Below are 25,742 nucleotides of genomic sequence, written 5' to 3'. Positions count from 1 at the left end.
TTGACTTCTTGAGCCTCTAGCGTGCGCAATTCTTATCCGATCAGAATGAAATTTTGCACGACGTGTTTTGTTATGATATCCAACAACTGTGCCAAGTATGGTTTAAATCTGTCCATAACCTGATATAGCTGCCATATAAACCGATCATGGGTCTTGACTTCTTGAGCCTCTAGAGTGCGCAATTCTTATCCGATTGAAATGAAATTTTGCACGACGTGTTTTGTTATTATATCCAAAAACTGTGCCAAGTATGGTTCAAATCGGTCCATAACCTGATATAGCTGCCATATAAACCGATCTTGGGTCTTGGCTTCTTGAGCCTCTAGAGGGCGCAATTCTTATCCGATTGGAATGGAATTTCGAACGACGTGTTTTGTTATGATACCCAATAACTGTGCCATGTATGGTTTAAATCGGTCCATAACCTGATATAGCTGCCATATAAACCGATCTTGGGTCTTGACTTCTTGAGACTCTAGAGGGCACAATCCTTAACCGATTTGAATGAGTTTTTGCACAAAGTATTTCGTCGTGATATCAAACAACTGTGCCAAGTATGGTTGAAATCGGTCCTTAACCTGATATAGCTGTCATATAAATAGATCTGGGGATTTGACTTCTTGAGCTTCTAGAGGCCGCAATTCCTATCCGATTTGGCTGAAATTTTGCATGACGTATTTTATTTTTACTTTCAACAACTGTGTCAAATAAGGTTTAAATCGGTTCATAACCTGATATAGCTGCCATATAAACCGATCTGGGATCTTGACTTTTTGACCCCTAGAGGTCGCAATTATTATCCGATATGCCTGAAATTTTGTACGACGGATCCTCTCATGACCATCAACAAACGTGTTTATTATGTTCTGAATCGGTCTATAGCCCGATACAGATCCCATATAAATCGTTCTCTCTATTTTACTTCGTGAGCCCCAATGGGCGCAATTCTTATACGAATTGGCTGAAATTTTACACAGGTCTCCAACATATAATTTAATTGTGGTCCGAACCGGACCATATCTTGATATCGTTTTAATAGCAGAGCAACTCTTTTCTTATATCCTTTTTTGCCTAAGAAGAGATGCCGGAAAAAGGACTCGACAAATCCGATCCATGGTGGAGGGTATATAAGATTCGGCCCGGCCGAACTTAGCACGCTTTTACTTGTTATTTATTAAATTAGACCTCATTAAATGGTTGTAGAAAGGACAATGTCATAAAGTTTAATAAAAACTTGCCTTTTGTTTAAGTGTTTTTATACCCTCCACCTGCGATGTGGGTATAATTTCGTCATACCGTTTGTAGTATCTCGAAATATTCGTGTAAGACCCCATAAAGTACATGTATTCTTGATCATCATGACATTTTAAGTCGATCTAGCCCTGTCCGTCCGTCTGTCGAAAGCACGCAAACTTTCGAAGGAGTTAAGCTGAAGCTAGACTCTTCTTCTTACTATTAGTGTAGGTCGGTTGTGATTGTAAAAGTTTTGATATAGCTGCCATATAAATCTTAACTTCGTGAGCTTCTAGAGGGCGCAAATCTTATCCGTTTTGGCTGAAAATTTGCATAACTTATTTCGTTACGACTTCTAACAACTGTGTATGGTTCATGTATGTGTGTGGTTCACATCCGTCCATTTTTATACCCACCACCGAAGGATGGGGGTATATTCATTTTGTCATTCCGTTTGCAACACATCGAAATATCCATTTCCGACCCTATAAAGTATATATATTCTTGATCAGCGTAAAAATCTAAGACGATCTAGACATGTCCGTCCGTCTGTCCGTCTGTCCGTCTGTCCGTCTGTCTGTTGAAATCACGCTACAGCCTTTAAAAATAGAGATATTGAGCTGAAACTTTGCACAGATTCTTTTTTTGTCCATAAGCAGGTTAAGTTCGAAGATGGGCTATATCGGACTATATCTTCATATAGCCCCCATATAGACCGATCGGCCGATTTAGGGTCTTAGGCCCATAAAAGCCACATTTATTATCCGATTTTGCTGAAATTTGGGACAGTGAGTTGTGTTAAGCCCTTCGACATCCTTCGTGAATTTGGCTCAGATCGGTCCAGATTTGGATATAGCTGCCATATAGACCGATCATCCGATTTAGGGTCTAAGTCCCATAAAAGCCACATTTATTATCCGATTTCGCTGAAATTTAGGACAGTGAGTTGTGTTAGGCCCTTCGACATCCTCCGTGAATTTGACTCAGATCGGTCCAGATTTGGATATAGCTGCCATATAGACCGATTTCTCGATTAAAGGTCTTAGGCCCATAAAAGCCACATTTATTATCCGATTTTGCTGAAAATTGGTACAGTGAGTTGTGTTAAGCCCTTCGACATCCTCCGTGAATTTGGCTCAGATCGGTCCAGATTTGGATATAGCTGCCATATAGACCGATCATCCGATTTAGGGTCTAAGTCTCATAAAAGCCACAATTATTATCCGATCTTGCTGAAATTTGGGACAGTGAATTGTGTTATTCCTTTCGATATCTTTCTTAAATTTGGCCCAGATCGGTTCAGATTTGGATATAGCTGCCATATTGACCGATATCTACGTTTTAGGTTTTGGGGCCATAAAAGACGCATTTATTGTCCGATGTCGCTGAAATTTGAGACAGTGAGTTTGGTTAGGCTCTTCGAAGTCCTTCTTCAATTTGGCCCAGATCGGTCGAGATTTGAATATAGCTGCCATATAGACCGATATCGCGATTTAAGGTCTTGGCCCCATAAAAGGCGCATTTATAATCCGATTTCACTGAAATTTGACACAGTGACTTATGTTAGGCTTTTCGACATCCGTGTCGTATATGGTTCAGATCGGTTTATTTTTAGATATAGCTAGTGTACTTTTAGTATTTGGTCCAAATCGGAACATATTTTGATATAACTGATATGGGACATAAGGTATGAAATTTCCACCGAATTTTGATGAAAGGTGGTTTACATATATTCCCGAGGTGGTGGGTATCCAAAGTTCGGCCCGGCCGAACTTAACGCCTTTTTACTTGTTTGATATAGTTGCGATATAATTTGATCTGGGATCTTGACTTCTTGCGCTTCTAGAGGGCGCAATTATTATTGGATTTGACTGAAATTTTGCACATATCGTTTTGGTGTGACTAGAGGGCGCAATTATTATTCGATTTGGCAGAAATTTTACACAATGACTTCTACTATGGATGTCTCTAACATTCAAGTCCGTATTGGTCTTTTAGTAGCTATATCTAAAAATAAACCGATGTGAACTATATACAACATGGATGTCGAAAAGCCTAACATAAGTCAATGTATCAAATTTCAGTTAAATCGGATTATAAAAGCGTCTTTTATGGGCCCTAGATTTTAAATCGAGATATCGGTCTATATGGCAGCTATATGCAAATCTTGATCGATCTAGACCAAATTGCAGAAATATGTGGAGGGGCTTAACTTAACTCTCTGTCCACATCGGACAATAAATGCGCCTTTTATGGGCCCAAAACATTTAATCGAGTGATCGTTCTATAGGGCAGCTATATCCAAATCTAGACCGATTTGAGTGATATTGAAGAAGGATGTGGAAGGACCTAACACAACTCACTGTCCCAAAATTGCGGCGACATCGGACAATAAATGCGCTTTTTATGGCCCCAAAACTTAAAACAGAGAGATCGGTCTATATGGCAGCTATATCCAAATCTGGACCGATCTGTGCCATAATGCAGAAGTATGTCAAAGGGCTTAACCTAACTCTCTGTCCCAAATTTTGGCAACATCGGACTATAAATGCAAATTTTTTGAACGTAAGACCCTAAATCGGCGGATCGGTCTATATGGCAGCTATATCCAAATCCGGACCGATCTGAGCCAAATTGACGAAGAATGTCGAATGGCTTAGCACAACTCACTGTCCCCAATTTCAGCAAAATCGGATAATAAATGTGACTTTTATGGGCCTAAGACCCTAAATCGGAGGATCGGTCTATATGGGGGCTATATCAAGATATAGTCCGTCATAGCCCATCTTCGAACTTAACCTGCTTATGGACAAAAAAAGAATATGTGCAAAGTTTCAGCTCAATATCTCTATTTTTGAAGATTGTAGCATGATTTCAACAGACAGACGGACGTACATGTCTAGACCGTCTTATATTTTTACGCTGATCAAGGATATATATACTTTATAGGGTCGGAAATGAATGTTTCGTTGTGTTGCAAACGGAATGACAAAGTGAATATACCCCCATCCTTCGGTGGTGGGTATAAAATTACCAGTCATAGAAAAATACCACCTCCAAAATTTCAGGCAAATTGAATAATAATTGCGCCCTCCAGAGGCTCAAAATCAAACTGGAAGATTGGTATAAAATGCAGTTATATATAGTTATATGAGGGTGATTTAGACCAGGCAATGGAGTAATCTAGACCATATTTAGCACAGACTTAGAATGTCATGACGATCAAGAATATATATACTTTATGGGGCTTATGCGCAAATTTCGAGGTGTTGTAAACGGAATGACGAAATTACTATACCCCCATCTTATGGTAGAGGGTATAAAAAAAGGTTAGCAAAATTTCTTACTAATACCATGCCATTTCTGACCTTTAATCATCCTGACTGTTAAGTCTCCTTCAATTTAATGATAATTTCTTTATCATAAAGTTAATATACTACAACATAACGCACCTCATATTAAGCTTAAAGATATGCATTCCTTTGTCAAGGACGAGATTTTTAAGACTAAACATAACCTTTTAAGCTCAATAAATTTTTGTGTTTAAGAACTAATTTAAAACCAAGCATTAAATCGTAAGCATTAGCACCATTTACTTGTCCTTTTGGGCAAAATCGCTTGGTTTGTTACAATAATTTATAGGGAATTATACCATTATTATGAGGTGTTAAAAACAAACTGATTAAATTTATATAACCATATCCCATGGGGGAGGGCATAAAACAAGAAGTCCAACAATGAAAACATATTTATACATTACTAGCTGACCCGGTCCCCCTCCGCTGCGCCTTCTTTTACTTTATATGGAACAAAATTTTCCTTGGAATATTTATTTGCGACAATTAAAGATCTTTTAGTGAAATAATTTGCTACGAAAATAGTATATCGCTTGACTAACAAATTAACAATATAAAAGCCTTTATCTGAATCCCATTTGATCTTTATTGGTCTACGAATTTAAGTTTGAATGTTAGGTGTACTCCATTCTTAAAATACTTCATTTCAGACCGATATTCTCATGATGTCTGATTTAGTGGTGTTTTAGGGGGAGAGACGGTCCCCCATATACTTGGCCCTGAAAAATATCAGCATCGTGCATTTCTCTCAAATACCGTTTATTTAAACTCCATATTGCCATTGGCTTAAGAGGAGTTTACAGGATGAGGCGTCCCCAAAACACATGGCCCCAAAATAGGTTATCAAATTCGTTTTCCAATCTCAAATACCTTTCATTTGAGCCACATATTGGCATGGTTGAAAACATTTTTTTCTTTGGGGGTGTTTTAGGAAAGGGTGATGCCCTAAATACATGGTCCTACATTTGGATATCAAATTCGTATTCTACTCCCAAAAACCTTTATTTGAGGCCCATATTGCGATGGTCTCTAAAAAATTGCTGTTTGTATTTTGGGTATCAATTCTTATGAAAATGGGTATTAATTTTTGATCTACCCCCCAATACCTTTCATTTAAGCCCCACATTGACATGGTGAGTAAATATGCCCTTTTGAGGCAAAAAAAGGATCAAAAGGAATTATTATGTTATTGGAGCTATATCAAGTTGTAGTCCGATCCGGACCATAACTGACTTGAATGTTAGAGACATCCATAGTAGAAGTCATTGTGTAAAATTTCTGCCAAATCGAATAATAATTGCGCCCTCTAGATTGCGCGATTGGGGTGGTCCCCCAAACATTTAGTCCGGAAAATATATCAGCAACGTACTCTATTTTCATATATCTATATATCATTAGTTGAACCCCATTTTGCCATTGCCCTCAAAATTGGATATCAAATTCGTTTTCTAATCTCATTAAAACTCCTTATTGCAAAAGTCAGCAAATATGTCCGGTTTGGGGTATTGGCCCTAAAAACTTTGAATATTTAGTTCCACTCTCTTTAAGACCCAAATTGTCTTGGTGAGCAAATACGTCCTATTACGGGGGTTGTTATGGTGGTGGGACGTCCGCTAGACAGTTGGCCCCTAATGTCGATATCAGATACGTAGTCTACTCCCACATACTTTTAATTTGAGCCCCATATTTCCATAGTCGGCAAACATGACCGGCTTGGGGGGTGTTTTGGGGGATGGGCGGCCGCTCAGTGAGTTGACCTTGAAAATATATATCAGATTGGTGTTCCACTTTAAAAACCCTCTAATTTCAGCCTCATATTGCAATAGTCATAAAAGACCTACTATTTGGGTGGTGTTGTGAGGGTGGGGTGGCCCCATAGACACTTTTCCCGAATATTGATATCAAATTCGTGCTTTACTCCCAAAGACCTTTCATTTGAGCCCCATATTGCTATGGTAGTAAATTTGTCCCCTTTGGGGAATGATTTGGGGAAAGGCGGCCCCCAAACACTTCGTTCCATATTTGGATATCAGATTCGTATTCTACATTCAAATACCTTTTGTTTAAGCCCCATATCCCCATGGTCAGTAATTAAGTCCTGTTTGGGGGTGTTTTGGGAAAAGGGTGGACCCCCAGAAACGTGGTCCAACATTTGGATATCAGATTCGTATTCTACTTACAAATACCTTTCATTTGAGTCCCATATTGTCGTGATTGGTCTTAGTATATGTTTGGTTGGTTTTAGGGTGGGGCAGCCCCCTAGGTACCCCATCCGAAATTTGGATACCAAATTTTGATTTTTAGGGTACTATATGAGAGCACACAAAATTTCGCTTAAATCGCACCACCCATCTCCGAGATCTGGCGTTTCTGAAAATTAGGGTAAGGGGGAGTGTACGCCCCCCCCCCCCCCCCCCCCCCCCCCCCCCCCCCCACCCCCCCCCCTTCAGATATCAAACAATGTAGTACCCTATTTTCACCACGGGGTCACTATGCACCATCTGTGAAAATTTCAAGAAAATCGGTTCGGCCGTTTCTGAGTCTATAAGGAACACACAAACAAACAAACATAGGAGGGTATACTAATTTCGTCATTCTGTTTGTAACTACTCGAAATATTCGTCTGAGACCCCATAAAGTATACATATTCTTGCTCGTCGCGACATTTTATGTCGATCTAGCCATGTCCGTCCGTCCGTCTGTCCGTCCGTCTGTCTGTCGAAAACACGCTAACTTCCGAAGGAGTAAAGCTAGCCGCTTGAAACTTTGCACAAATACTTCGTATTAGTGTAAGTCGGTTGGTATTGTAAATGGGCTATATCGGTCCATGTTTTGATATAGCTGCCATATAAACCGATCTAGGGTCTTGACTTCTTGAGCCTCTAGAGAGCGCAATTCTTATCCGATTGGAATGAAATTTCGCACGACGTGTTTTGTAATGATATCCAACAACTGTGCCAAGTATGGTTCAAATCAGTCTATAACCTGATATAGCTGCCATATAAACCGATCTTGGGTCTTGACTTCTTGAGCTTCTAGAGGGCGCAATTCGTATCCGATTTGAATGAATTTTTTCATGAAGTATTTTATTATGATATCCAACAACTGTGCCAAGTATGGTTCAAATCGGTCCATAACCTGTTATAGCTGTCATATAAACCGATCTGGGATCTTGACTTCTTGAGCCTCTAAAGATCCCAATTATTATCCGATTTCCCTGAAATTTTGTGCGACGGATTCTCTCATGACCACTAACATACGTATTTATTATGGTCTGAATCGGTCTATACTATACAGCTGCCATATAAATCGATCTCTCTATTTTTCTTCTTGAGCCCCGAAGGGCGCAATTCTTATTCGAATTAGCTTACATTTTACATAAGGTCTCCAACATATAATTTAATTGTGGTCCAAGCCGGACCATATCTTGATATCGCTCTAATAGCAGAGCAAATCTTTTCTTATATCCTTTTTTGCCTAAGAAGAGATGCCGGGAAAAGAACTCGACAAATGGGATCCATGGTGAAGGGTATATAAGATTCGGCCCGGCCGAACTTTGCACGCTTTTACTTGTTTTTAAGATTAAAAAACACTTGAGCAAAATCCAAGTTTTTATTAAACTTTAAGATATCGTCCTCATTATGAGGCACATTTTCACATCTATTAAGTTGACCTCATTTAGTGGCCTACTTTAGTAAATATGGAAATTCGAAGTGCATACCAAATTTTAATCAAAAGTTTTTTTTTCAAGAATTTAAGTATGGAGATAGGTTTCCATAACTTTGATATCAAAAAAATTTTCCTATGTGGTCCATATTCGAGGACAGTTATAAAATTCTCTTTGTCATGTGTGAATAATAAATAAAATGCATGACTTGCAATGAAAACTGTTAGTTGCTGTCGAATTTTTCTGAGTTCATGCAAATGCGTTTATTTAAATCTGATCTCAAAAAGGAAATAGTCGGATTGGTTTAAATGTGCCTTTATCTATTTGTTGACCCACCTGACCGGCATTTGGTTCAGTTTTATCGAGCACAGCATACCTTAATTAGCAATTTTCTATCAAATTACATACAAGTTTAGGCTTCTAGTAGCTTAAGAAGTCCAAAATGTAGATCGATTTGCAAAATGCAAATTTGCCCATGAACATTCCATTAAGGAACTGGGGCAAACTTCTCACTTATCAATCAGTGCTCCTCGATTCAATTTTAAGCACAATGATAAGGGATCTCCTTTTTAAAGCCGAATCCGAACGGCGTGCTGCAGAGCGACACCTCTTTGGGGAAAAATTTTCACATGGCAAAGTACTTCACAAATGTCGCCAGCATTAGGAGGGTAGACCCACCGCTGAAAAATTTTCTGATGTTCCTGCCAGGATTCGAACTCAGGTGTTCAGCGTCATAGGCGGACATGCTAACCTCTGCGCTACGGTGGCCTTCTAAGATCGCTTTGGGAACGTTATCTTAATCTAACCGACTCACACCGATACGGACATAAGCTGCACATGATGCCCAAAATATATTGATTGATGTTCAATCGACGAATGTGGTGAATCAAAATAGACAAATTGGTAAAATTCGGAATGCTTAGAAATGTCTTGTGCTTTAATGGCTTAACAAATTTCATATGTAGGAGAGCTGAGCAACGAAAAATTTCGGAATTGTACCGACTATATAATATCCTACACCTGCCTCATAAATACAATGTGGGACCTATATCCAATTCTAAACCAATTTTGATGGACCTCGGGGAGCAAATATGTTTAAACTGTAAAAACTACGGTTGACAAACGACAACATTATGGCAAATTACCCAAAATCTGACGAACATATATATGGGAGCTATATCTACTTCTGAACCGATTTTGAGAAAAACTTCTCAGATAATGTAGTTATCGTCGAGGAAAACGTTGTGCAAAATTTTGGCAAGATTGGTCAAACAATGCGCTATATATGCGCTATATCTAAATCTGCGCTATATCTAAATCTTGGTTTCTATAAAATTCACCAGTTATATTGAGAGTCATAAGAAAATCCTTCCTGCAAAATTTCGACAGAATCGGTTAACAAATGAGTATTTTTCTGCAAAATTTCTCAAAATCGGACGAACATATATATGGGAGCTTTACCTAAATCTGAACCGATTTCGACCAAACTCCTCAGATACTTGCAAAATTTTGGCAATATGGTCAATAAATGCGCTTGCTGTGACTCGAGAGTTAAAATCGGGCTAAAAAAAAAGTTAAAAATGAGAGCTATATCTAAATCTGAACCGATTTCCATGAAATTCAACAGTAATATTGAGAGTCAAGAGGAAATCCCCCCTGCCAAGTTTCGAGAAAATAGGGTTACAAAGGACCATTTTATTGTATTATTACTGGTAATCGGACAAACATATATATGGGAGCTATATCTAAATCTGAACCGATTTTGACCACACTCTATGTATATTGTGGTAGTCGTCAAGGAAAGCTTTGTGCAATATTTTGGCAAGATTGGTCAATAAATGTGCTTGCAATGGCTTTAGGAGTGAAAATCGGGCGATATATATATACGAGAGCTATATCTAAATCTGAACCGATTTCCCTGAAATTCACCAGTAATGTCGAGAGTAGTAAACAATCTTTCCTGCCAAATTTCGAGAGAATCCGTTAAGAAATTAACATTTTATTGCATTATTACTGAAAATCGGACGAACATATATATGGGAGCTATATTCAGATCTGAACCGATTTTTCCAATTTCAATAGGCTGCGTCTCTAGGCCAAAAAACATGCCTGTACCAAATTTTAAGACGATCGGATAAAAACTGCGACCTGTACTTCGTACACAAATTAACATGGACAGACGGACAGACAGACGGACGGACGGACAGACGGACGGACAGACGGACGGACAGACGGACGGACAGACGGACGGACAGACGGACGGACAGACGGACGGACAGACGGACGGACAGACGGACGGACAGACGGACGGACAGACGTACGGACAGACGGACGGACAGACGGATGGACAGACGGACATAGCTAAATCGAATCAGAAAGTGATTCTGAGTCGATCGGTATACTTATCGATGGGTCTATTTCTCATCCTTTTGTGTATTACAAACTAATTCACTAAGTTATAAAACCCTGTACCACAGTAGTGGTGCAGGGTATAACAAATAGTTGAAAATGCACCATATCAAAGACTTAACACTTTTATACCCACCACCAAAGGATGAAGGTACATTCATTTTGTCATTCCGTTTGCAACACATCGAAATATCAATTTCCGACTCTATAAAGTATATATATTCTTGATCAGCGTAAAAATCTAATACGATCTAGACATGTCCGTTCGTCTGTCTGTCCGTCTGTCTGTTAAAATCATGTAGCGTGATTAGCCTTTAAAAATAGAGATATTGAGCTGAAACTTTGCACAGATTCTTTTTTATACCCTCCACCATAGGATGGGAGGTATACTAATTTCGTCATTCTGTTTGTAACTACTCGAAATATTCGTCTGAGACCCCATAAAGTATATATATTCTTGATCGTCACGAGATTTTATGTCGATCTAGCCATGTCCGTCCGTCCATCCGTCCGTCTGTCTGTCGAAAGCACGCTAACTTCCGAAGGAGTAAAGCTAGCCGCTTGAAATTTTGCACAAATACTTCTTATTATTGAAGGTCGGTAGGTATTGTAAATGGGCCATATCGGTCCATGTTTTGATATAGCTGCCATATAAACCGATCTTGGGTCTTGACTTCTTGAGCCTATAGAAGGCGCAATTCGTATCCGATTTTATTGAAATTTTGCACGAACTGTTTTGGTAGCACTTCCAAGAACTACGCTAGGTATGGTTTACATCGGTCCATATAAACCGATCTTGAGTCTTGAATTCTTGATTCTCTAGAGTGCGCAATTCTTATCCGATTGGAATGAAATTTTGCACGACGTGTTTTGTTATGATGTCCAACAACTGTGACAAGTATGGTTCAAATCGGTAAATAATCTGATATAGCTGTCGTATAAACCGATCTTGGGTCTTGACTACTTGAGCCTCTAGAGTGCGCAATTCTTATCCGATTGGAATGAAATTTTGCACGACGTATTTTGTTATGATGTCCAACAACTGTGACAAGTATGGTTCAAATCGGTAAATAATCTGATATAGCTGTCGTATAAACCGATCTTGGGTCTTGACTTCTTGAGCCTCTAGAGTGCCCAATTCTTATCCGATTGGATTGAAATTTTGCACGACGTGTTTTGTTATGATATCCAATAAAGTGCCAAGTATGGTTCAAATCGGTCCATAACCTGATATAGCTGCCATATAAACCGATCTTGGGTCTTGAATTCTTGAGCTTCTAGAGGGCGCAATTCTTATTCGATTTGAATGAATTTTAGCACGAAGTATTTTGTTATGATATCCAACAACTGTGCTAAGTATGGTTCAAATCGGTTCATAACCTGATTTAGCTGTCATATAAACAGACCTGGGGACTTGACTTCTTGAGCTTCTAGAGGGCGCAATTCCTACCCGATGCTGGCTGAAATTTTGCATGACGTATTTTATTGTTACTTTCAACAACTGTGCCAAATAAGGTTCAAATCGGTTCATAACCTGGTATAGCTGCCATATAAACCGATCTGGGATCTTGACTTCTTGAGCCTCTAGAGTTCGCAATTATTATCCGATTTGCCTGAAATTATGTACGACGGATCCTCTCATGACCATCAACATACATGTTTATTGTGGTCTGAATCGGTTTATAGCCCGATACAGCTCCCGCATAAATCGATCTCCCTATTTTACTTTTTGAGCCCCCATAGGGCGCAATTCTTATTCGAATTGGCTGACATTTTACACAGGTCTCCAACATATAATTTAATTGTGGCCCAAACCGGACCATATGTTGATATCGCTCTAATAGCAGATCAAATCTTTTCTTATATTCTTTTTTGCCTAAGAAGAGATGCCGGGAAAAGAACTCGACAAATGCGATTCATGGTGGAGGGTATATAAGATTCGGACCGGCCGAACTTAGCACGTTTTTACTTGTTTGTCCATACGCAGGTTAAGTTCGAATGGGCTATATCGGACTTTATCTTGATATGGCCTCCATATAGACCGATCCGCCGATTTAGAGTCGTAGGCCCATAAAGGCACATTTATTATCCGATTTAACTGAAATTTGGGACAGTAAGTTGTGTTAGGCCCCCCGATATCCTCCTTCAATTTGGCTTAGATCATTCCTGATTTGGATATAGCTGCCATTTAGGCCGATCTCTCGATTTAAGATTTTGGGCCAATAAAATGCGCATTTATTGTCCGATGTCGCCGAATTTGAGAAAGTGAGTTAAATTAAGCCCCTCGACATGCTTCTGCAATATGGCACAGATCGGTCCAGATTTGAATATTGCTGCCATATAGACCGATATCTCGATTTAAGCGTTTGGGGCCATAAAAGCCACATTTATTATCCGATTTTGCCGAAATTTGGGATAGTGAGTTGTGTTAGGCTCTTCGACCTCCCTCTTCAGTTTGGCACAGAGCGGTTCAGATTTGAATATAGGTGCCATATAGACCGATCTCTCGATTTAAGGTTTTAGGCCCATAAAAGGCACATTCATTGTCCGATGTCGCCGAAATTTCGGACAGTGAGTTAAGTTATGCCCCTCGATATATATCTGCATTTGGCTCAGATCGGTCCAGATTTGGATATAGCTGCCATATATACCGATCTCTAGATTTAAGGTTGGGGGCCCATTTATTGTCCGGTTTCGCCGAAATTTGGGACAGTGAGGTGTGTTAGGCTTTTCGACATTTTTCTGAAACTTGGCCCAAATCGGTCACAATTTGGATATAGCTGCTATATAGATTTAAAGTCTAGGACCCATAAAAGGCGCATTTATAATCCGATTTCACTGAAATTTTTCAAAGTGACTTATGTTAGTCTTCTCGACATCCGTGTCGTATATGGTTCAGATCAGTTTATTTTTAGATGTAGCTACTAATTTTTAGATGTTATACATAATTGAACAATGACTTGTACTTATTAGTATTTGGTCCAAATCGGAACATATTTCAATATAGCTCTTATGGGGCACAAGGTATGCATTTTTACAGGATTTTGACGAAAGGTGGTTTACATATATACCTGAGGTCGTGGGTATCCAAAGTTCGGCCCGGCCGAACTTTACGCCTTTTTACTTGTTATTAGCTTCTTTATTATTATTAGCACTTTTCTATATATAAAATTTTGAATTCTTAAAACGAAATGAAGAATGATTTTTAGCTATTATCTTTTTGACAACACTGGTTTAAACAGCTCACGCACGTTTCCTGTTTTGTTTCACTATCAAACATCTTCAGTTTGGTCTATAATTTAACCTTGGAAACGAACAACGCTTGCAAGTTATTGAACTTTATATCAAAATGCGTGATTGTTTAAGAAAGTTCATCGCGTGCTTCTTGTATTCAGCGACGAAGCTGAACATAACTGTGAATTGTGAGCGCTATCATGACAATATATCCAACTTTTTTTGCCCAAAATGCAAGAGCCTGGCTTGCATAGCATGTGGTTTCAACAAGACGGTGCCACATGCCACACAGCATGCGTCTCATTGGCCTTATTGAGAGGCGAGTACGGTGAACATTTTATTTCACAATCGGGACCGGTCAATTGGCCGCCTAGCTAATATCTCTGCAGACAACCCCGCTTCAATTGACGCATGGGAAGACATCGTAGGAGCATTTATTCGTGAGATACCGGCTTAAATGATCGAAGGAGTATTCCAAAATTGGACTAATTAGATGGACCATTTGAGGCGCAGTCACGTTCAACATTGCATGAAATAATCTTTAAATATTAATTTATATGGACCGTAGTATCGATTCAAATAAAGATTTCATGTCTGAAATTTATGTTGTTCTATTTTTTGGAAATCTTTCCTAAGGTCTTAAAAAATCACCCTATAAAACAAATATTTGACAATTTTTTATGCCATTTAATTTACTTTCCATTAATACAATATTTTGAATAATTTTAGTTTTATTCGCCAATTTTGAGCCAAAATGACTTATTTTACTTTTGACCATAATAGGTACTTTTATCACGTTGCGCTTCAACTAATTTGTAAAATTACTAGTAAAAAGGCGTTAAGTTCGGCCGGGCCGAACTTTGGATACCCACCACCTCGGGTATCTATGTAAGCCACCTTTCATCAAAATCCGGTGAAAATTACATATGCGATTTGGAAGAAATACTAATAAGTACAATTCATTGTTAAATTGTGTATAACATATATTGGTCTTTTTAGTAGCTATATCTAAAAGAACCCCGTCCTGAACCATATACAACATGGATTTCGAAAAGCCTAACATAAATCAATCTATCAAATTTCAGTGAAATCGGATCATAAATGCGTCTTTTATATGGCCAAGACTTTAAATCGAGATATTGGTCTATATGGCAGCTATATGCAAATCTTGATCGATCTAGAACAAATTACAAACATATATGGAGGGGCTTAACTTAACTCTCTGTCCCAAATGTCGATATAAATGCGCCTTTTATAGGTCCAAAACATTAAATCGAGTGATCGTTCTATACGGCAGCTATACTCAAATCTAGACCGATCTGAGTGAAATTGAAGAAGGATGTCGTAGGCCCTTCGACATCCACAACTCACTGTCCCAAATTGCGGCGACATCGGACAATAAATGCGCTTTTTATGACCCCAAAACTTAAAACCGAGAGATCGGTTTATACGGCAGCTATATCCAAATCTGGACCGATCTGTGCTATAATGTAGAAGTATGTCAAGGGGCTTAACCTAACTCACTGTCCCAAATTTCAGCGACATCGGACTATAAATGCGCCTTTTTTGGGCCTTATACCCTAAATCGGAGGATCGGTCTATATGACAGCTATATCTAAATCTAGGCCGATCTGAGTCTAATTGACGAAGGATGTCAAAGGGCCTAACACAACTCACAATCCCACATTTCAGCAAAATCGGATAATAAATGTGGCTTTTATGGGCCAAAGACCCTTAATCGGGGGATCGGTCTATATGGCAGCTATACCCAAATCTAAACCGATCTGAGCCAAATTAACGAAGGATCTCGAAGAGCACAACTCACTGTCCCAAATTTCATCAAAATCGGATGATAAATGTGACTTTTATGGGCCTAAGACCCTAAATCGGAGGATCGGTCTATGTGGAGGCTTTGGATTGGGTTTTCGGTTTTTTGAGCTCAATATACTAATAGGTTTCCTAAAAAATACCATTTTTCGGGTTTTTTTGGTGAATCAGTTTCTTGCCAAAATTACCCGATTTCTTAATAATTGGTAATTTCTAACCATATTTTTATGTTAATTGTCATTTTCAATTTATTGAAATTTAGTTTCTATTAAAATACTTCTTCTTAGTTTCACCTTTAGAGAAAATCTCAAAAAAATTATCGAAATTCTGCTCAAAAAACTTCCATAAGTACTTTTTTATAGAATTTCTGTCTCTTCAGAAAATTCAAATACAATTTATGCTTTGGAAATTTTATCTTAAAAAAAGTTGTCAAAATTTTTTCGATTAACAAGAGTTGAAAACAAGTAAAAGCGTGCTAAGTTCGGCCGGGCCGAATCTTATATACCCTCCACCATGGATCGCATTTGTCGAGTCCTTTTTCCGGCATCTCTTCTTAGGCAAAAAAGGATATAAGAAAAGAGTTGCTCTGCTATTAAAACGATATCAAGATATGGTCCGGTTCGGACCACAATTAAATTATATGTTGGAGACCTGTGTAAAATTTCAGCCAATTCGTATAAGAATTGCGCCCATTGGGGCTCACGAAGTAAAATAGAGAGAACGATTTATATGGGATCTGTATCGGGCTATAGACCGATTCAGAACATAATAAACACGTTTGTTGATGGTCATGAGAGGATCCGTCGTACAAAATTTCAGGCATATCGGATAATAATTGCGACCTCTAGGGGTCAAGAAGTCAAGATCCCAGATCGGTTTATATGGCAGCTATATCAGGTTATGAACCGATTTAAACCTTATTTGACACAGTTGTTGAAAGTAAAAATAAAATACGTCATGCAAAATTTCAGCCAAATCGGATAGGAATTGCGGCCTCTAGAAGCTCAAGAAGTCAAATCCCCAGATCTGTTTATATGACAGCTATATCAGGTTAAGGACCGATTTCAACCATACTTGGCACAGTTGTTTGATATCACGACGAAATACTTTGTGCAAAAACTCATTCAAATCGGTTAAGGATTGTGCCCTCTAGAGTCTCAAGAAGTCAAGACCCAAGATCGGTTTATATGGCAGCTATATCAGGTTATGGACCGATTTAAACCATACTTGGCACAGTTATTGGGTATCATAACAAAACACGTCGTTCGAAATTCCATTCCAATCGGATAAGAATTGCGCCCTCTAGAGGCTCAAGAAGCCAAGACCCAAGATCGGTTTATATGGCAGCTATATCAGGTTATGGACCGATTTGAACCATACTTGGCACAGTTTTTGGATATAATAACAAAACACGTCGTGCAAAATTTCATTTCAATCGGATAAGAATTGCGCACTCTAGAGGCTCAAGAAGTCAAGACCCATGATCGGTTTATATGGCAGCTATATCAGGTTATGGACAGATTTAAACCATACTTAGCACAGTTGTTGGATATCATAACAAAACACGTCGTGCAAAATTTCATTCTGATCGGATAAGAATTGCGCACGCTAGAGACTCAAGAAGTCAAGACCCAAGATCGTTTTATATGGCAGCTATATCAGGTTATGGACCGATTTGAACCATACTTGGCACAGTTATTGGATATCATAAGAGAATACGTCGTGCAAAATTTCATTCCAATCGGATAAGAATTGCGCACTCTAGAGTCTCAGGAAGTCAAGACCCTAGATCGGTTTATATGGCAGCTATATCAAAACATGGACCGATATTTTTGCAAAATTTCAAGCGGCTAGCTTTACTCCTTCGGATGTTAGCGTGCTTTCGACAGACAGACGGACGGACGGACGGACGGACGGACGGACGGACGGACGGACGGACAGACGGACGGACATGGCTAGATCGACATAAAATGTCGCGACGATCAAGAATATATATACTTTATGGGGTCTCAGACGAATATTTCGAGTAGTTACAAACAGAATGACGAAATTAGTATACCCCCCATCTTATGGTGGAGGGTATAATAAAGTTACATAAATTCCTCACTAATATCAATGCTATTTTTATACCCACCACCGAAGGATGGGGGTATATTCATTTTGTCATTCCGTTTGCAACACATCGAAATGTCCATTTTCGACCCTATAAAGTATATATATTCTTGATCAGCGTGAAAATCTAAGACGATCTAGACATGTCCGTCCGTCTGTCCGTCTGTCTGTTGAAATCACGCTACAGTCTTTAAAAATAGAGATATTGAGCTGAAACTTTACACTGATTATTTTTTTGTCCATAAGTTCGAAGATGGGCTATATCGAACTATATCTTGATATCGCCCCCATATAGACCGATCCTCTGATTAAGGGTCTTAGTCCCATAAAAGCCACATTTATTATCCGATTTTGCTGAAATTTGGGACAGTGAGTTGCGATAAGCCCTTCGACATCCTTCGTTAATTTGGCCCAGATCGGTCCAGATTTGGATATAGCTGCCATATAGAGCGATCCTCCGATTTAGGGTCTTAGGCCCAAAAAAGCCACATATTTTATCCGATTTTGCTGAAATTTGGGACAGTGATTTGTGTTAGACCCCTTGACATCCTTCTTTAATTTGGCCCAGATCGGTCCAGATTTGGATATAGCTGTCATATAGACCGATCTTACGATTTATGGTCGTAGGCCCATAAAAGCCACATTTATTATCCGATTGTGCTGAAATTTGGTACAGTAAGTTGTGATAAGCCCTTCGACATCCTTTGTCAATTTGGGTCAGATCAGTCCTGATTTGGATATAGCTGCCATATAGACCGATCTCTCGATTAAAGGTTTTGGGCCCATAAAAGGCGCATTAATTGTCCGATGTGGCCGAAATTGGGGACAGTGGGTTAAATTAAGCCCCTCGACATACTTCTGCAATATGGCACAGATCGGTTCAGATTTGAATATAGCTGCCATATAGCCCGATCCCTCGATCTAAGGTTTTGGGGTCATAAAAGGCGCTTTTATTGTCCGATGACGGGACGGTGAGTTAAGTTAAGCCCCTTGATATACTTCTGCATTATCGCACAGATCGGTCCAGATTTTGATATAGCTGCCATATGGACCGATCTCTCGGTTTTAGGTTTTGGGGCCATAAAAAGCAAATTTATTGTCCGATGTTGCCGAAATTTTGGACAAACAGCTAAGTTTAGCCCCTCCACATATTTCTGCTATGGGACATAAGGTATGAGTTTTGCACCGGATTTTTGTTTTTAGATAAAGCTATTTAAAAGACCAATATTTTGTTATACACAATTGAACAATGACTTGCACTTATTAGTGTTTGGTCAAAATAGGAACATATTTTGATATAGCTGCTATGGGGCATAAGGTATGCATTTTTCACCTGATTTTGACGAAAAGTGGATTACATATATAGCCGAGGTGGTGGGTATCCAAAGTTCGGCCCGGCCGAACTTAACGCCTTTTTACTTGTTGACTTTTAATCAAAGTCGCATGGTCTCCTTTAATTTAAGCGTAATTTCTTTTTATACCCACCAATGACGGATGGGGGTATAGTCATTTTGTCATTCCGTTTGCAACACATCGAAATATCCATTTCCGACCCTATAAAGTATATATATTCTTGATCAGCGTGAAAATCTAAGACGATCTAGACATGTCCGTCCGTCTGTCTGTTGAAATCACAGTCTTTAAAAATAGAGATATTGAGCTCAAACTTTGCACAGATTCTTTTTTTTTTGTCCATAAGCAGGTTAAGTTTGAAGATGGGCTATATCGAACTATATCTTGATATAGCCCCCATATAGACCGATCCACATTTATTATCCGATTTTGCTGAAATTTGGGACAGTGAGTTGACTTAGGCCCTTCGACATCCTTCGTCAATTTGGCTCAGATCTGATCCGATTTAGGGTCATAGGCCCATAAAAGCTACATTTATTACCCGATTTTGCTAAAATTTGGGACAGTGACTTGTGTTAGGCCCTTCGACATATTTCATTAATTTGGGCGAGATCGGTTCAGATTTGGATATAGCTGCCATATAGACCGATACTCCGATTTAGGGTTTTAGGCCCATAAAAACCACATTTATTATCCGATTTTACTGTGACAGTGAGTTATATTAGGCCATTCTACATCCTCCGTCAATTTGGCTCAGATCGGTCCAGAGTTGGATATAGCTGCCATATAGACCGATCCCTCGGTTTTAGGTTTTGGGGCCATAAAAAGCGCATTTATTGTCCGATGTTGCGGAAATTTAGGACAAAGAGTTAAGTTAAGCCCCTCCACATATTTCCGCAATTTGGTCTAGAGCGATCAAGATGTGCATATAGCTGCCATAAAAACCGATCTTGCGATTTAAAGTCTTGGCCCCATAAAAGGCGCATTTTTAATCCGATTGCACTGAAATTTGACATACTGACTTATGTTATGCTTTTCGACATCCGTGTCGTATATAGTTCAGATTAGTTTATTTTTAGATATAACTACAAAAAGACCAATATTTTGTTATATACAATTGAACAATAACTTTTACTTATCTGGTATCTGGTCCAATTCGGAACATATATTGATATAGATGCTATGGGACATAAGGTATGAATTTTGCACCGGATTTTGAGGAAAGGTGGTTCACATATATATCCGAGGTGGTGGGTATCCAAAGTTTGGCCCGGCCTAAATTAACGCCTTTTTACTTGTTATTATTTGCTTCACCTATATTTTTTAGAATATCATCACTTTTATGTCTAACTAGCTGACCCGGGCCCGCTCCGCTGCGCCTTCTTTTACTTTATATGGAACAAAAGTTTCCTTGGAATATTTATTTTCGAAGAACTTTTAATTAAATACCATGCTAACTTGACTAAGAGTTTACCAATATAAGTGCCTTTATCTGAATCCCATATGATCTTTATTGGTCTACGAATTTAAGTTTGGTTGTAAGGTGTTCTCCATTCTTAAAATACTTCATTTCAGCCCGATATTCCCATGATGTCTGATTTAGTGGTATTTTCGGGGGAGAGGTGGTGCCCCAGATACTTGGCCCTGAAAAAATATCAGCACCGTGCTCTTCTCTCAAATACCATTTATTTAAACCCTATATTGCGATTGGCTTAAGAGGAGTTTACATGATGAGGCGCCCCCCAAACACATGGCCCCAAAATAGGTTATCAAATTTGTTTTCTAATCTCAAATAACTTGCATTTGACCCACATATTGGAATAGTCACAAAATGTTTTCCCTTTGGGGTTGTTTTGGGAAAGGGGTGATGCCCTAAATACATGGTCCTACATTTGGATATCAAATTCGTATTCTACTCCCAAATACCTTTATTTGAGCCCCATATTCCGATTGTCAGTAAAAAATTACTGTTTGTGGGTTATTTTGGGAAAGGGGTAGGCCAACAGGAAATTGGTCCCGAAAATGGGTATCAATTCTTGCTGTACCCCCCAAAACCTTTCATTTAAGTTCCCCATTGACATGATCGATAGATATGCGCGATTTAGGGTTGTTTTGGGGATTGGGGTGATCCCTCAAACACTAAGCCCGGAAAATATATCAGCAACGTGCTCTCTTCTCATATATCTATATGTCATTTATTTGAACCCCATATTGCCTTTGGCCTCAAAATTGGATATCAAATTCGTTTTCAAATCTCATTTAAACTCCTTATTGCAAAAGTCAGCAAATATGTCCGGTTTGGGGTATTGGCTTTAAAAACTATGAATATTTAGTTCCACTCTCTTTAAGACCCAAATTGTCTTGGTGAGCAAATACGTCCTATTTGGAGGTTGTTATGGTTATGGGACGTCCATTAGACAGTTGGCCCCTAATGTTGATATCAGATACGTGTTCTACTCCCACATACCTTTAATTTGAGCCCCATATTTCCTTAGTCGGCAAACATGGTCGGCTTGGGGGGTGTTTTGGGGGATGGGCCGCCACTCAGTGAGTTGGCCTTGAAAATATAATCGGATTCGTGTTGTACTTTAAGTAAGTCAGAAAATACTTACTATTTGGGTGGTGTTGTGGGGGTGGCGTGGCCCCGTAGACACTTTTTCCGAATATTGATATCAAAGTCGTGCTTTACTTCCAAAGACCTTTTATTTCAGCCCCATATTGCTATGGTCGTAGATTTGTCCCCTTTGGGGGATGTTTTTGGTGAAAGGCGGCCCCCCAAACACTTGGTCCCATATTTGGATATCAGATTCTAATTCTACATTCAAATACCTTTTATTTAAGCCCCATATTCCCATGGTCAGTAAAGAAGTCCAGTTTGGTGGTGTTTTGGGGAAGGGGTGGACCCACAGAAACGTGGTCCCACATTTGGATATCAGATTCGTATTCTAATCGCAAATACCTTTCTCATCCGAAATTTGGATACCAAATTTTTATTTTTAGGGTACTACAACAGAGCACACAAGATTTCGCTTAAATTGCACCACCCATCTCCCAGATCTGGCATTTCTGAAAATTAGGGTAAGGGGGAGGGTCCGCCCCCCTTCAGATATCAAAAAATGTTATACCCTATTTTCACCACGGGGTCATTATGCACCATCTGTGAAAATTTCAAGAAAATCGGCCGTTTCTGAGTCTATAAGGAACACACAAACAAACAAATAACACAAGTTTACTTCTATATATATATATATATATATATATATATATATATATATATATATATATATATATATATATATATATATATATATATATATATATATATATATATATATATATATATATATATATATATATATATATATATATATATATATATATATATATATATATATATATATATATATATATATATATATATATATATATATATATATATATATATATGTATATATATATATATATATATATATATTTTTTTTATTATTAGATTAAATCAAATTTAATGTTGATATTGATTTTTGTTTAGGAATTAGGAGTGGGTTTCAAACTGCTGGTAATTATTTGCTTTTATTTTTTTTAATTATTCGAAAAAGTGTTCACAGCTGCAGTTAAAATCAATATTCATGTTCTAATTTTTCGAACTGGAATTCGAAAAATTGCTTTTCCGCGCTATCACAGAACAGATAATTTTGGGTAAGTGAAAAGTTTTCAAAAAGTGAAAGCGAGGTGAAACACAGAACACACCTGATTAATTATTTAGGCTATTTAAAGCCGAGTTATAAAAAATAAACTCAACCCTACCCCAAGTAATCAAATCGAGTGAAGCCAAATATAGAAGCTTATTTAATTAAGACGTTAGTACGAATTAAAACAATCACGATTACAGAGATAAAAGGTACTCTATAGGGCTTCTTACTATTTTCCAACAATTGGTGGTGGGTAAAAACAAAATGCTAAGTGTCAATTCATTGCAGTAGCTTCAAAAGTTTCGGAATCACAAAAATAACTGCTTCTTTTTGCAGTTAAATTTTAAATTCCCTTTATTATCGTTAATTCGAAAATTTTACAGCATTTGTTAAAATTCCTTTCAAAAAAAGTAAAAGTACTATTGAAATTTTCTTCTCCTTGCCTTTTTATGTTATCCTATCCTGAAGGTTTTTGTGATCCCTTCAACAGCAGATGAACTTTGCATTATTTTCAATTTTTCTTCGCTGTAGTACTTTGGTGCAATGTATGTACGCTGCACCCTCCAGCCATTCCATCATCGAAATCCTCGCAGATGGGCAACAAGACCGACAATTGTTGTTTGTTATCCTTTACAAATATCCCTGTTTTGTCTACAACTGTCAGTAGCAAAATATTGTCATGGCTGAAAAGAAAAACTATGGAGAGGAAATACAAGTTTGGTTTTTTTTGCTTTTTCTATGAAAATCTTATCTTTTATCTTGGTTCTGTTCTGAAAGAATGCATTCCCCTTAATCATTTGCCCACTGCTGCCATTTGCAGCAGGCAAGAGTCGTGGTCACATTCAAAGATGATACAAAGATGTTCTAATAGAGCATAAAGCATAAGCATTAAATAAAATGTTGCTCTCTTACCAGGATTTCCGGTTGCTATAACGGCAACGCAGTCTGGCTGTGTTACTTATGACTCAGTGTCGGTGTGGTGGTTTCTGCTGACCATACCAGGCTTGGTGAATCCTTTGGTTGTTTTGTGAATTTTGCCCTCTGTTGCCACTTTTCAATGATTGTTGGCCATTTGTTGAAAGTGGTTGAAATAAAAATGAAAAAAAAAACAAGCATAACATTACTTATCTAAACATTACGACATTAAATTCATGGCTTTGTTTAGAAAAGTTCTACAATAAAAAATACCTATATTCCTACATATTTATATTGCATAAATATCTTTAAGATAAATAACAAACATTTTATCTAAACTTAATCTTTAAAGGGCTTCTAAAGTACTTAGGATACTACAACGCAGACTCATTTACTTCCCAAGAAGAAATTTTACAGCACATTACAAATTTAAGGCCACAACGACTCTAGTGAATTTTCAGTTCATATACAGCAAAAAACCCATCAGGAAAGATGAATTATAATACTTGGAACGTCCTAAAAAATAACACGAGGGATAAGTCAGAGACCCATCTTAGATGAATTTTCTTCCTCAATGTTATACTCACTAATTTTGATTCAGTTTTAGCTTGGCACTTTGGAGTGGAAAATTGCAAAAAAAAAAGTTCAACTGTACTTTTCTATAAAAAACTTCCCTATAACGAATTTTTCTCTTAGGGAATAAAAATTGAAAACACAAATTTGTCCTTTATTGCGTTTTCATTTCATGAAAACTTATTACGAGATTTTACTTTGAAATATTGCAACAATAGTAATCAAATTGGATAGACCTTAACTATAGTAAATGTATCACAGCAAGGGAAAAATTTGGTATGAAAACTCTTTGCTAAATTTATAAGTCATTGGAAATTTAAACATAATTCTATTTTAAAGTTAAAAGAAGCAATGCTTAAACTCTAGGTTAAATTTCTTATGATATCATAGGTAAACATTCTACATCGATCCTTGCATGCTTGAGTCATAAGCCGTATTACTGATTATGAATGTGGATAGTGGGATGTCTCCAATTAAGTTTGTGTTTAATTTTTATTTTGAACAATTTGAAGCTTTTTGATGTAACAGTTAGCAACTTTTTTATACCATGCTTGACAGTAATGTGTAATTATTGGTTAAATACACACCTTCTATTGTATAATAACAGCTAGTTCTTTATATTAAGTTCGGAAATTCTATTTAATAAAGGGAATAGAGCTCTTCCACATCTTATAGCTTTTCCATAAACATACAGTACGTGTTCTGCAAATGTGAGTTTAGAGTCGAGAATAACACCCAAATACTTCATCGAACTCCTTATTTCAATATTACTTCTTTGAAATGTAAGTGACACTGTTGGTTTTCGCTTTGGAGATTTGTTGAAGGGAAATATTATCGCTTGCGTTTTTTCATGGTTAATTATAATTTTCCATTTATGAAAGTACTTTTCAACAATTTTCAAAGTTTCCGAAAGCTGTTTTATTATGGTATTGAAAGCTTTCCACTGCATATGAACGCACTATCGTCCGCATAGAATACCTCATCATGTTTTCTATTAATTGAAATGTCGGATGTATAAATAGAGTATAAGAGTGGAGAAAGCACAGAACCCTGCGGTAGGCCAGCAGGAATTTTTCTCAGAGATGACTCAAAGTTATTCACTCTCACAAAAAAAGCTTAAATTTTTATACCTTCCACCATAAGATGGGGGTATACTAATTTCGTCATTCTGATTGTAACTACTCGAAATATTCGTCAGAGACCCCATAAAGTATATATATTCTTGATCGTCGTGAAATTTTATGTCGATCTAGCCATGTCCGTCCGTCTGTCCGTCCGTCTGTCTGTCGAAAGCACGCTAACTTCCGAAGGAGTAAAGCTAGCCGCTTGAAATTTTGCAAAAATACTTCTTATTAGTGTAGGTCGGTTGGTATT

At 37.9% G+C, this 25,742-nt stretch overlaps 1 long non-coding RNA gene across 1 annotated transcript; it reads right to left on the bottom strand.

Annotated features, from left to right (window-relative positions):
- Positions 1-23,172: 23,172 nt before the first annotated feature.
- On the bottom strand, positions 23,173-23,981 carry LOC106094310 (uncharacterized). The gene is made up of 2 exons (XR_001222533.2): positions 23,793-23,981; positions 23,173-23,576 (listed from the first exon to the last, which is right to left on the bottom strand). It is a non-coding gene; the product is annotated as an uncharacterized LOC106094310 (long non-coding RNA).
- Between the last annotated feature and the right edge of the window lie 1,761 nt (positions 23,982-25,742).

This window comes from Stomoxys calcitrans, chromosome 3, assembly GCF_963082655.1.
Source record: "Stomoxys calcitrans chromosome 3, idStoCalc2.1, whole genome shotgun sequence".
In the NCBI taxonomy this organism is placed as follows: domain Eukaryota; kingdom Metazoa; phylum Arthropoda; class Insecta; order Diptera; family Muscidae; genus Stomoxys; species Stomoxys calcitrans.
This window is presented reverse-complemented; position numbering and strand designations above follow the sequence as displayed.